This window comes from Eleutherodactylus coqui, chromosome 8 (genome assembly GCF_035609145.1).
Source record: "Eleutherodactylus coqui strain aEleCoq1 chromosome 8, aEleCoq1.hap1, whole genome shotgun sequence".
NCBI lineage: Eukaryota > Metazoa > Chordata > Amphibia > Anura > Eleutherodactylidae > Eleutherodactylus > Eleutherodactylus coqui.
In genome coordinates this window covers 164,281,171-164,293,689 of record NC_089844.1, presented here as the reverse complement: position 1 = coordinate 164,293,689, position 12,519 = coordinate 164,281,171, and the positions used below count along the sequence as shown (strand labels likewise).

The window sequence follows — 12,519 nt, the reverse complement described above, 5'->3', positions numbered from 1 at the left end:
AGCCCCCCCCCTCAGTAATAATATGCCCCCCTCAGCAATAATATGCCCCCCTCAGCAATAATAAGCCCCCCCTCAGCAATAATAAGCCCCCCCTCAGCAATAATAAGCCCCCCCCCCCTCAGCAATAATAAGCCTCCCCCTCAGTAATAATAAGCCCCCCTCCATAATAATATTTCCCCCCCAACCCATATACTTACCTCCTTCCTAGGGGATCAAGGGTAGTTTCACGCGGGCAATTGCGATATTCTGTTTGTTCTCAAACCTTAGCAACTATATTCTTCAAAAGTAAATGTAAAAATCTTACATGAGAAACCTGAGTGAAAATGCCTGCCCTGACTCCTATCTATAGAATGTATACCGATCATCACTCCTGGCACTAGCCGGACTCCCAGAGAGCCTTCTATATACACACAGCACACAGCCATACACCCTTAGGAATAGATACAGCGTTTCCGGGAGTTTTTCAAGGTTTTCAGTAAAACTTTTGACATGTGAGACATGAATGAGAATAAGTAGGTACAAGTGAAGTAAACCCAAGAGCATACTAATGCTGCAGTATTTGGTCAATCATCCCTCCTTTGGAGACGTGCCACACCATGAGACATAACAGCCAGGTACAGGAACAAAAACCTGAACGTGCCAGTACTTCCATCCAATAGGTCGTGATGCAGAGGTATTGTTCCATCTTCCTTATTTGCATATTACCCAGAGGAGCATGCATGGCCTTATAAGTCTCCTCACTCACCTTTTTGTTGCTCTCCCTAAGGAGAGATGATACCCTTCCCGACCTGAGTACTTCCATCATCACGTCTTCATATAGGGACTCCGAGTGTGCCTATGGGGGGCGCTGCTTATCCTCCCACATGTGTGCTCAACTGTCAAGGCAGACGACTGAAGATAAGAGAGAACCTCCAATAAAATGTCCCGTTAAGTTACATCCTGCACAACAGAAAGCAGACAAGACGTCTGTCCCGATGGTGTCAACATGGTGGTCCTTGCTACTCCGACTGAGACATTTGCCCTTGGTGATGGGTTAGCAATTACAGCTATTCACTTAAAGGAGCAGAATGACATTTAATAAACCTGAACCTGATACTTATACATGTCTCCAGATGTTACCTGAGTGTCTGGGATATGCAAGATGTACCACAAGCGCCCTGTTATGACTAGCAGGTGTGGACCCACTGTGTCAACTAACTGGTTTGACTTTGGGCTAGACCTAAGGGCGTTATCCCAACGGCTCCCCGGTATTCTTCCTTTACCCCCTGTATAGGGATCTGGCCTTCGCAGTGGGGAACCGAACAGGCTGCTACCTCCTGCTCCTAGAATAGTTCTGGTATAGTTGGTGGCTGACCATGGGAGTCGGCGACACTGGTGCAGTGCATCACGAGACAGGTCAGAGCGCTCAGTCCAGGCCCTCCTGCTGTTGTCCAGAGCCCCGCCATGTGTCCTGCAGTCCTTATTCACCCAAAGAAGATCACTTCCTGGTTGTGGGATTCAAATATTCCGCCTCCAGGAACCTATGGCTCTGATTGATTTATCCAGTGCTACTCAGCCAATCAATGCATTGGTTAGGCGAGCGCTGAGAGGCCTGTGATTGGTTCATACAGCTCTGCATTGATTGGTTGAGCAGAGTTTGAAGTACCAATCATGTTGTGGAGACGGATTTAGGAATTGGCCAATCAATGCCTCAGCTCAGTCAATTCATAAATACCGCCTCCCCAACATGAATAGTCCATGTTGTGGAGGTGGGATTTACGAATTGGCTGTCGTGGAAGAGGCAGAAAACATCACCTTCTTGCTTTCCAACTAGGGAGACGGAAAAGTTACATCTCTGACTTTTTTAGAAAATAATACGGTTATACATAAAGATTGAACCCTCGGAATTACACAAACAGACCCTGGAATGACAGAAGAAAACACCTTCTACCAAAACATACTTCTGCATGAAAACACTTCACATATACTACTCCCGCATATAACGTAGCATAATAACCGGATAATAAGCATTATTACGCAGTTTTAGCAGCAGTTATTATAAAAGTCCTCACAATAGTCAATTTTGAAATCACATGAGTCCCTTGAAAACACGATGGTGTACATTGATGGAAAATACAGCCATTAATTAGAGGTGCTTGCTTTTGTTCTTTCTTCACGATGCACCTTGGGGCGCACAGTCCATAATAAATTAATTGCATCTGGGGTAAATCCACCATAGCAGGGTCCACATTTAAAAGGACAATGGTTTGGCATATGGGAGTCCATGAAATAATTTGTCCATGACAAAAGAAAGAATGGCTCTACAAATGGGAGTCCATGACATAGCATGTGGACAATGGATTTAAAGACATTGTGAAATGAAAAGTGGCTTGTGAGCCACAGTGACAACTAGTTGTGGATCACCAACAACCATGATGAGCTGGTGGTGCAAATAAAGGCTCAACTAGAGTAGAAGTCCTTTTTTTAAAAAAATGTTGAAACAAATGCCTGACCACATAGGGAGCCTCTACATAAACTTTGCTATGTCATTCACTTGTAGTAGCAAACAAGACGGCTGGAAGGTTTTGGACGTGGGGAGGCAGATTCCTCAATGCTACTGGTGCATAGGGATTTTTCGTAAGGGCGTATTACTCCATACGCACAAATCCCTCTCTCACTCTCTCCATTTCTGAAGTAAACCTTTTCTCCCAACTGAAGATTATGCAAAAATGTGGAAATTTCAGGCCTCTTGACAGCTGTCTGTTCATGAAGACGACCTCCTGGGATTCATCCTGCTAGATAAACCCATACCCTTCATCCACTTGAAATGAAATCATGGTATCCAGGGTTAGCTGTTGGTAGTAGGCAGCTTCCTCTTCCTTCTCTGTCTTTTTCTCTTCTGCAGTCTTTCGGGCTCTTTGGAATCACTGAGCTCGCCTGGACGCATCCCTCAGAATTTGTTGCATCTCTGCTGCACTGATCCAGTATATTGAGCTTCGTTGATAACCTTGTGTCTCCCCTTCTGCTCTAAACAGAGATCTCAACCCTGATGTCAGCTGGGCTCTCATTGGCTGACAGCGAGGTTTAATCTTACTGGTGCAAAGCTCCAAGGGCGGGAAGCACAGATACAAGTCCCTATGCAAGTGGGGCGGGAGAGAGAGAGGTTATAAAAGGAAGTGACACGGAGCAGTTAGTCAGACTCAGCCAGGTGTTAATAAGGAGAGGTTGCACTTCCGTGGTCATAGAGGAGGAGGAGTTCAGTGAGTTATCAGTTACCCAAGGAGTGTGGTGATCAACCCACTCCCTTGGCATCCAGCCACAAAGAAAAGATCCTTTTAGAGGTCCATCTTCAACTAACAGTGAGTTACAGCTACCTGGTGAAGTACAAGCCAGGATAAGCATACAGTCTCTTGTCTTTCTGCTTCATAAATACCTTCAGTCAAAATCTAATTTACTTGGTTCATATAAATTCACTTGTGGGGAATGTTGTCTAGCCTATCTATCTTCCAAAGAAAGAAAGAGCGTTGAAGTTAGAGTATCATCAATTTAACACTGCTGTATCTTACTTGCTTATGACTGCATCCTTGTATACCTGCTTAAATACGTCTTCTGAGAATTGTGAAGTTAACCTGTTATTGCAAATACCAAAAGTTAGTAAATCTGCTCACTCTCAGATTGCTAAACTAAACTGGACTTGTCTCCGTTATTTCTGCAACATATCATCCGGAGTGTCCAATTAGAACGTGGAGTCACCGTGACAAGGACTAGGCCTCCGGCCATATATACAGTAAGTTATTGGGGTGTTACAATAGGGGTGCTGCTGGGTTTCTTCTTCCTTTGGAATTCTGAAATGGTAGGGGACTCCTTAGAGCTAGAGTACTCTGGGGTATAACCATCATCACCCTATCCTGGAGCAGGAATGGAATCTTCCAAAGGGGAATGCACTTCTTCAATGTAACTGGGTAGAACAACGTTGTCATCTAGACCATTGTTTTGAAGTAATTTACTTGTGTCTTCAGCTGTGGTGGCTTCCTAAAGTGGCTTGCTAAAGTGGCTGTTTCCACAAGTTCCTGCATTAATTTGGCCATACAAGTACAGGGGGCTCTTTTGGCAGATAACACTGGGTGTTTGAGTGACGCTGGTGGCCGGAGGTCTAGATGGGACTAGAGCCTCTTTACATGGCATGGCTTTAGATGCGTTTTCTTACTATGTCACTTGTCACCCTAGGCTGGATTGCAGGTCTCACTGCAGCTTGTGGTGCAAGGGGTGCTGTTAGTAGAATAGCTCGGGACTGAGATTTTGAAAGAGGTCTTAGCATAGGCCCATCTTCTGATTGAAGGATAACGGTTGGCACAGTTTTGGGCACTACAGTTTGGACTGCTGGGACTACGGCTCCAGCAGAAGCAGGTAGTCTGCCTGGTGGAAGTGGCTGGCGAGGTGGAAGCAGTGGACATCTCCGGAACACCCCATACACAGGGTGTAGCACAATTTGCAGCCACACATCTTGTGACCACTCTAACTCATCTGGGACCCTTTCTTCATGGAGTATGGTCCACAGGGGAAATTCAAGTAGGCCCGCGCATTCTAGCTTCGACATAAGAGCCAGTCTCTCGATTCTGTAGGCCTTCCTGTCAGCTATGCTGGCTTTCCACCTAGCCGATCACTCTAGGCACATTGGTTTGCCTTCAATTTCCATAGGGTGAACTGGGGCTTCCTCTACCTGTTATCCTGCAGGAGAAATTGGGCCTGACTGCGTAACGGGTCCCGCGGGACTAACAGAATCCACAGCAGTGACAGGGCCTAGAACCCTCGCAGCAGCGATGCTTTCCATCGAGGGTAGCAGAGAGATGGGACCTATGGAAATGGGATCACCCACGGAAGAAATGGATGCTGTGACAGACAACTGGATAGTCCATTCAGACTGGGAAGTGGCAGAAGGGCTGAAGCTTCGAGGAGCAGGGACATCTATAACTGTAGTGGGATCTGCGGGGGTAGCGGGGCCTAGCGGGGCCATAGGAGTTTGCTTACCCAATCCTGCTTCTTCTCCTTGAATAACGGCGCCTTTAGCAGCAGCGGCTCCGAGGTGGCCTGCAGCGAGGGGATTGCAGACCTCAGTGGGAACTTTCCTTACCTCGGGCATCAGTGTCAGGGTCCTGGGCTCAACCCCATAGACCCAGACAGGTTCCTTTGGAGGATAGCCTGCAGCAAGTTATTTTGCAGCTTGGCTCCTGATGGGTCTTAGCCTTGCTTGGTTAAAAGAGGAGAGGCGCTGATGCTTCTTCTCCTACTGGGACAAAACTGAATTTGCCCAGCGGGGATTTGGCACCAATGGAGTACAGGTCCGATCAGGGTCGAGGCTTAGCTAGCTGCGCTCTGCGTTCCACTGTGGGAGATTGATGCCCCCCTATATTTTGGCGGGCTTTTTTCTCTGCTCTAGTTCCACAGGCTTCTGCAGGGGGATGACTATGCAGTAAATTTCTCATGCTTAGGTGCCATTTTGTGAAGCTGTGGTTTAAATTTAGTTTCTTCTAGCCACCATTTTGGATATTTCTAATGCGGCAGTACAGTTTTAAACAGTCCTTCTTTACAGTATGGAACACTTTCAAACATTTTTTTGGACTGTCTTTCTTTTGAATGAAGTTACTTTTCTTCACTTTAATTAACACTGTGACATCGAGATTTTCAAGATGGCTGATTAACTCGTCATGCGCTAACATATATTTAAAGTCATATCTTAAAGCCCTGAAAAATATTTTTACTACCAGGAATACATTTGTAATCTAAGCTCAGAGGATCCTTAATCATATCCTTTCCAGTATAAGGCTCTGAGGGTTAAACTTGTCTTTGATCAGGAACAGAAGAATTTGTAACTCATGTCCTCTTGCTTCTCGTATTCAAGAAAATGCATGAAAAGTATCCTGTGTGAATGCTTGAGATAAGGCGTGGAGGCTTATCCTGCTCGTGACACCAAAACTTTGCAGCGGGCTAGACCAAGTGCAGACCTATGAAAGCGGACAGCAGAGGGGAATAAGATGGTAGTCACGGTGGCTCTGCTGCTCCTCTAAAAATGTGGACAATCGTGGTCTGGCGCAGTATGCCACATGCAGTGATAAAGTTTGGCAAATCTTATTGCGTGCTAGCTGCAAGATGGTGATAACCCAGTAGGGTGCTACCCACAAAGTCAGGTAGGAAAAGATGTTGTTTTATAGTGACGCCAGTCCGTGTATGGGCAGGGGCCAGTTCCAGTGCTCAGTCCTCAGTGCAGATGGTGTAGATGGAATAGGGACACCAGGAGTCCGGTTGTGAAGTGAACTAGGAACAACTTTATTTTTCAAGAGGCAAAAGGGAATTCACACTGACTTGCTTTAGACAGATTACATTTGATGACTTTAGAAGTTAACAGATGCTCTAGCAGGTATTGATCACTTCTGTATTTTTTCCTTAGGGAATGGGTACAAGAAAGTTGTATTTGTACTTCTGGCTTTATTCACCAGCTTTTCTCCCTGACTGTGCCTATGACAGGCTGACTTGGGTTCCTGTCTTTCCTGACTTTCTTTTCCCTTTGCTAGAATCTACTTCTTCTCTCTGTTCTCTTCTTCTGACTTCACTAAATAGTACTTTGTCTTTAGTACTCACACTTTAGAGGTTCTCCTTCCCACCGCACTGGTTTTCTCCTGGTTCCTACCCAGCCTCTCTCAAGCTCAGACTCAGCTCTAGACTTGGAAGACTGACTTAACTTCACCCACTAATCCTTTTTATACTGTCACTGTAGCATCTTACCAGCACTGGATAGGAGCCGTGGGTGTAATAGCCAAGCGGGACCAGAGAGTAGTCAGGAGGAAGCTGGAGGTCGTCAGCAGGTAGTCATGTTTGTGGTACAATGGATGAGGCAGAAAGTGTAGTCAGGTGGAAGCCAGAAGTCATTATAGAATAGTCTTTGCAGGAAAAGCGGAGGAGCAGGCAATGTGGAGCTAAACGGTGAGACTAAACGGTGCTGCTGTGAAGCAGAATAATCAAACAAAGAGGGGGTGGCAAGGCAAGGCTTTTATAGGGAGTCCCAATTAGCAGCATGGTGGGGCCAAGACAAAGAGGCAGGAACTAGATCAGGAGAAATACAGAACAAGGCTAATTTCAGCATAAGAACTGTCCAGGTCCCGGATGGCCTAGTGGAGAGAGCTGCCAACTGTAATGCAGGAGGTTGTGGGTTTGATCCCTGACAGTAGCCCCCCTTTTTGGGGTTGGCCTCTGGACATCTCAGGTGCCAGTTTCCAAGGGTTTCTCCTGTGAAACTCCTTTTGTGAGCGTCGGAGCATGTACACTTTTTTCTCCGGCTCCCAGGAGTTCTCCTCCAGCCCATATCCTGCCACTTCACAAGGTACTGTAGCTTACCTCTCTATAATCTAGAGTCCAGAATTTTCCTCCACAACAAACTCGTCCTGGCCCTGAACCTTCACAGGAGGGGGAGGCGGTTGATTTCTTCCCACAAAGGTATATTCATGAAAAGGCTTTAGCAGGGATGCATAGAAGACAGGGTGAATTCTCAGGCTGCCCAGGAGCTTCACTCGGAATCCTATCTGGCTGACCATTACTGCAATTGGGAAGGGTCCCATGACATTTTGCCTAAGAGGGAACAACATGTAGTAAGCACAAAATAAAGCAAATATGCGATGTAGGATCTGTAAGTGGGGACCGGAAATTCCAACCATCTGCAACATAGAAAAACGCACAAAATTAAAATCAGCAGAAATTTATGCAATCAATAAAACACGAAAAACGCAGTAACATAAATAAGGGCTCAAATATGTGACTGGTAGCTGTATTCAATATTCAACCCCTTAGGGTGCATAGTGTCAAGCATGTGTATCCACATTAATTCTTTTCGCTTCAAGAGGATGGATCTATCACTTCAACTCTGGAACACTATCAATCACCCTAAAACAGAGCTGATTGGTAGAATGTCAGCATTCCAAAAAATGTTTGGGCACTGGCAATTCCTTCTGTTTGGTGCGTATAGTGCTTTTATGTTGTATAATCCTTTTCTTGACCTCCTGTGTGGTCTCGCCTACATAATAATACTAATCTTTATTTGTATAGCGCCAACTTATTCCGCAGCGCTTTCAGGCATGGATAAATGCAAAACAATACAACAATTGCAACAAATACAATGTGAGGTACATTGGGTTAGACACAAATGGGTTGAGGGTGGTACAGGAGGAGCAAGGGGTGGGGAACACAGGCAATAGGAAATTTTATGTACAGATCATTTATCAGAAGGCAAACAGGGTGGGGCACCATAGAGAGGGGTGAGGGACTAGATCAGGAGATTTGGTATGCTTCCATGAAGAGGTGCGTTTTTAAGGCACGTCTGAAATTTCGTGCATCGGGAATTGTCCGGATGCCTACATAGCAGAGTCCACACGGACAGGTCAAGAGATAGATCACATAGCTACTGTTACAAGAATACCTGCCCTTTATATGAAATGCAAGACCCGTGTGGGGATGCCTAAATGTGTCCCCCTTCACCAAATTGTTACAGCATAGACATTGCAGACAGGGAAAATTGCCCAAACGTGTTGGTGCCAATACTCCCTGTCTAGAACCTCCATCTTCAACCACTAGTGTACGCACCAAACAATCTTTCAAATTCTTGCCCCGTCTGTAGGATAACATCGGCATTGTTTCAAATTCTGGTATATCCTTACACCCCTTCTGTACAATAGACCAGTGCTTTTTAAGGATTGTTGCAATCTTGTGACTCGTGTCACTATACGTTGTTACAAAAGGAACTCTTTTATTCTCTATTTTAACTTTTGGGATCAAAAGTTAAAATAGAGAATAAAAGAGTTCCTGTTGCACTTTGCTGTTGATCAATAATCCACCCATTTGTCCTGCTGCTGGGCGTTAAAGCAGTGGAGATACTGCTCCAAAGTCTGGTTTGTTCTTTCTGTTTGGCCATTAGACTGCAGATAAAAGGCAGAGGAGAGATTCATGGTAGTTCCCAGGGCCGTGCAGAATTGTCTCCTGAACCTTGAGGTGAACTAGACCACTCTATCAGAGACCACATTATCCATAATTCTATGTAGTCAGAAAACTTCCCGGATCATCAACTCTGCGGTGGGAATCTTTTCTATGGGGATGAAGTGAGCCATCTTCAAAAGTCGGTCCACGACCACAAAGACAGTAGTCATCCCTTTTTAGGGGGGCAGTCATCCCTTTTAAGGTCCATGAATATAGATCCCCGTGGCCTGGATGGGACTGGACGGGGCTCTAGCAAACCCAGCAAGCGAGCTTGTGGTATCTTGTTTTGAGCACATACTTCGCAAGAGATGACATACTTCTTCACATCCCTCCTGCAGTCGGGCCACCAGAAGGAATGAAGTAAAAGTTCTAAAGTCTTTGTGGGTTCAAGATGACTGGCAAGCTTGGAATTGTGGATTAGTTTAGGGACTTCGTGTTGACCAGTCTTGGGAACATACAGTTGGTGTTCTCACCTCCAAAGCCCCTCATTAAAGAAAAGCTTCACATACTTAGAAGGACGACTCAAGAACGGGTCTTTTTTATATCCTCCCTTAAGCTTTGCTAGGAGATCTTCAGAGTGTAGGATGCCCAAAAAAATTGGGGGGGGGGGGGGGGGGGGCAGAATTCTGTAGTCTGTATTTGCCCTCTCCTCAGGCTCTGAAAATATCCTGGACAATGCATCTGCCTTGCCATTTCGGGAACGGGGGAGGTAGGACACGATAAAATAAAACCTGGAGAAGAACAGGGCCCATCATGCTTGTCTCGCAGATAACCTCTTGGCAGTGCAGAGAAATTGTACATTTTTATGGTCAGTAAGAACCATTACTAGATGATGGGCTCCTTCCAAGAGGTTCCTCCATTCGGTGAGAGACACCTTGTTGGCCAAAAGTTCCTTGTTACTGAGGTCATAGTTTTTCTCCGTGGGTGATAAGATGTAGGGCAGAAATGCACAAGGATGTAGTTGCATCTTATCTCCGACTCTTTGTGACAGGATAGCTCCCACTGCGGAGTCGGAGGCATCCATCTTAACCACAAAAGCCACTTCTGGTCTTGGGTGGATCCGTACTGGTGCTATGGTAAACAGCCTCTTTAGTTTCTCCTAAGCGACTTGTCCTCCCGGGGGGCAAGAGAATGTGTTTTTTGCTTTCTTCATGAGGGAGGTGATGGGAAAGATGACCTTTGAGAAGTCCTTAATAAATCTTCTGTAAATGTTTGCAAAGCTGATCAGGCATTGTACTTCCTTCCCATTTCTTAAAAAGGGCCAGTCCATGATGGATTTCATCTTGCTGGGGAACATACTTAGGACATCTGGGGATCAAACTCACACTTCTCTAATGTAGAAATTATTCTTTTGAAGTTGCTCCAGAGCCACCCGAACGTGCCTGCTATGTTCCTCTAAGTTATCAAAGAAGATAGGATGTCGTCGAGATGTGCCACTACGAACAGGTCTTGAAATACATAATTGATAAAGTGCTAGAAGATGGTTGGAGCATTGCAGAGACCAAACGGCATCACTAAAGATTTGAAGTGCCCATATCTTGTTTTGAAAGCTGTTTTCCATTCATCTCCAGGGCGGATAGATACCAAGTTATATGCTCCTCTGAGATTCAGTTTAGTAAAGATCTTGTTTGACCAAAGCCTTTCCAGCAGTTCCGGTATTAACAGGCGAAGATTGCAATTCTTAACAGTAATTTTGTTTAATTACCGATAGTTAATGTACGTGAGGAAGAGTGCCGAATGAAGCCCTTCTTTAGATTATCATCCAAATGTTCCCAAAGGGATCCTAACTCTGGTTTTGTGAGGTTGTAGATACGCCCAAATGGAATAGACAATCCAGGGAGCATCTCAATAGGACAGTCAAATGGCCGATGAGGTGGCAGCTGGTCAGAGAATCACTGTCTTCTGATTACCTGTTAAGATCTCTGTTTGGAGGACAAATTTACGGAGCAGGGAAAGGGTTTTCCCAATATCTTGAATTACCCGTGTAAAGGTGTGTTTGGTGACATCCCCTTGCTCCGTGATGGCTAGGTTGGTTGTGGACTTGACATTGGCTAGGGCGAGAGTCCTATGGAACTTATTTGGACAGTTTAAAGCATAATGTCCCAAACTTCCACTATGAAGGCACAGATTATCAGCACAGCGTCTTTCTTTTTCAGTGGTGGAAAGAGGTTTGCAGATGACATCCACCTGCATTGGTCCTGGTGTGACTTCAGTCCTTGGCTGGGAACTCAGGTGTGTTGTTGCCCAAACCTAATCTAAAGGTCTGAAAAGTTCCAGTGTTGTTTCATCGTACCAAACTTCTGTGGCTTCTTTCTATGGTTTTGAGCATATTGGCAATGACTTTTCTTATGCTTTGGGGTCAGTAGAAGTGTACATCTTGAGGTCTGGATGTGAAGATCACCAGCATTTAGTAAGCACCTCACTATGCAAATGGAAATTTCAGTGCCTGCTACCACCAAATCATACTGCAGGTCTTTTAGAGACACTGGATGGTCTTTCACTGCCTGCCTTCAAAGCAATCTGGTGACAGACGGTGATAACTTCCTCCTTTTGCTACATCCTGGTAGTGTGGCCAGTGTTACTTTAACTTTGAACTTATAAATGGTGCAAAAAAGTGTGCGTGTGTGTATATATATACAAGAATGCAATGCGTTTTGGCTACAATCCGTTGTCTTTCTCAAGCATTCTTAAGGAGTGTGAAGGCTGATAAGGAAGATGGCAGCAGAATGCAGGCAGAGGTTTATAATTACAGCATGCATGTCCTCTCTGCACTCTAGTAGCTCCGCTGCTGCTGTCCGCGGTCCTGAAGGGCTGAAGCAGGTGATGGAGAAAGCTGTGAGAACAGCTGATGTGACAGAGAGGAGCCTGAGCAGATCCTGGCCCTGAGCTCATGCTGAAAGCCTGCTGCTGTCTAGGAAGCCCATCCGAGGAACCTCCCGGCAGAGTCTACCTTACAACACCTGCTAGGAGGGAGAGTCTGCCTGGGAGAAATCCTATGGGACAGCAAGGCTCAGCGTCAGGTGCTGGGCCTTGCTCTGAGAAAGGAGTGGGGCCTAGTGCTCACCTGACACCAGACAGCAGTAGCATCATGAGGGGAAGCTCACCTGGCGATGTATCGGTTAGGCAGCTTCCCTGTCACCTGGATGGAAGCAGCGAAGACATGTCCTGAGGCGGGTCGGTCTGGTCTGGAGACACAGCAGAGGGAATGGGTGGCAATCTCGGCCTGCCCTATAGCACGGAGGAGGGAGTCATCATCGCAGACATCGTGGTGGCTTCAGGATCAGCAGTTTCATGCAGACGGTCAGGATGTCGGAGGTTCCTCATGAGAAAGTAGGAACATCTTGTCAGGATTGTCAGGATGCAGGGATAGAGGCTGATGGGATCACAGCTCCTACGCAGCCTGGTGAGAACAAGTCCATGTTATGTCCGTACAAGTTTGAGAATCGTATGGCGCTCGCAGGCATCGGGTTAGGTCGGGGCTATGGGAGTGCAGTGTCCAGATTAAATGTGTGCAGTAGCTGG

The 12,519-nt window shown here is 46.0% G+C and overlaps 1 protein-coding gene across 1 annotated transcript in view; it reads left to right on the top strand.

The window, feature by feature from the left end:
* Positions 1 to 1,627: 1,627 nt before the first annotated feature.
* LOC136577993 (arylamine N-acetyltransferase 2-like) overlaps positions 1,628 to 12,519 on the top strand; it is a 58,876-nt gene continuing 47,984 nt past the window's right edge. Inside the window, exon 1 of the mRNA XM_066577903.1 lies at positions 1,628 to 3,338. The gene's annotated coding sequence lies outside the window, so the exon portion shown is untranslated. The remainder of the gene's footprint in view (positions 3,339 to 12,519) is intronic.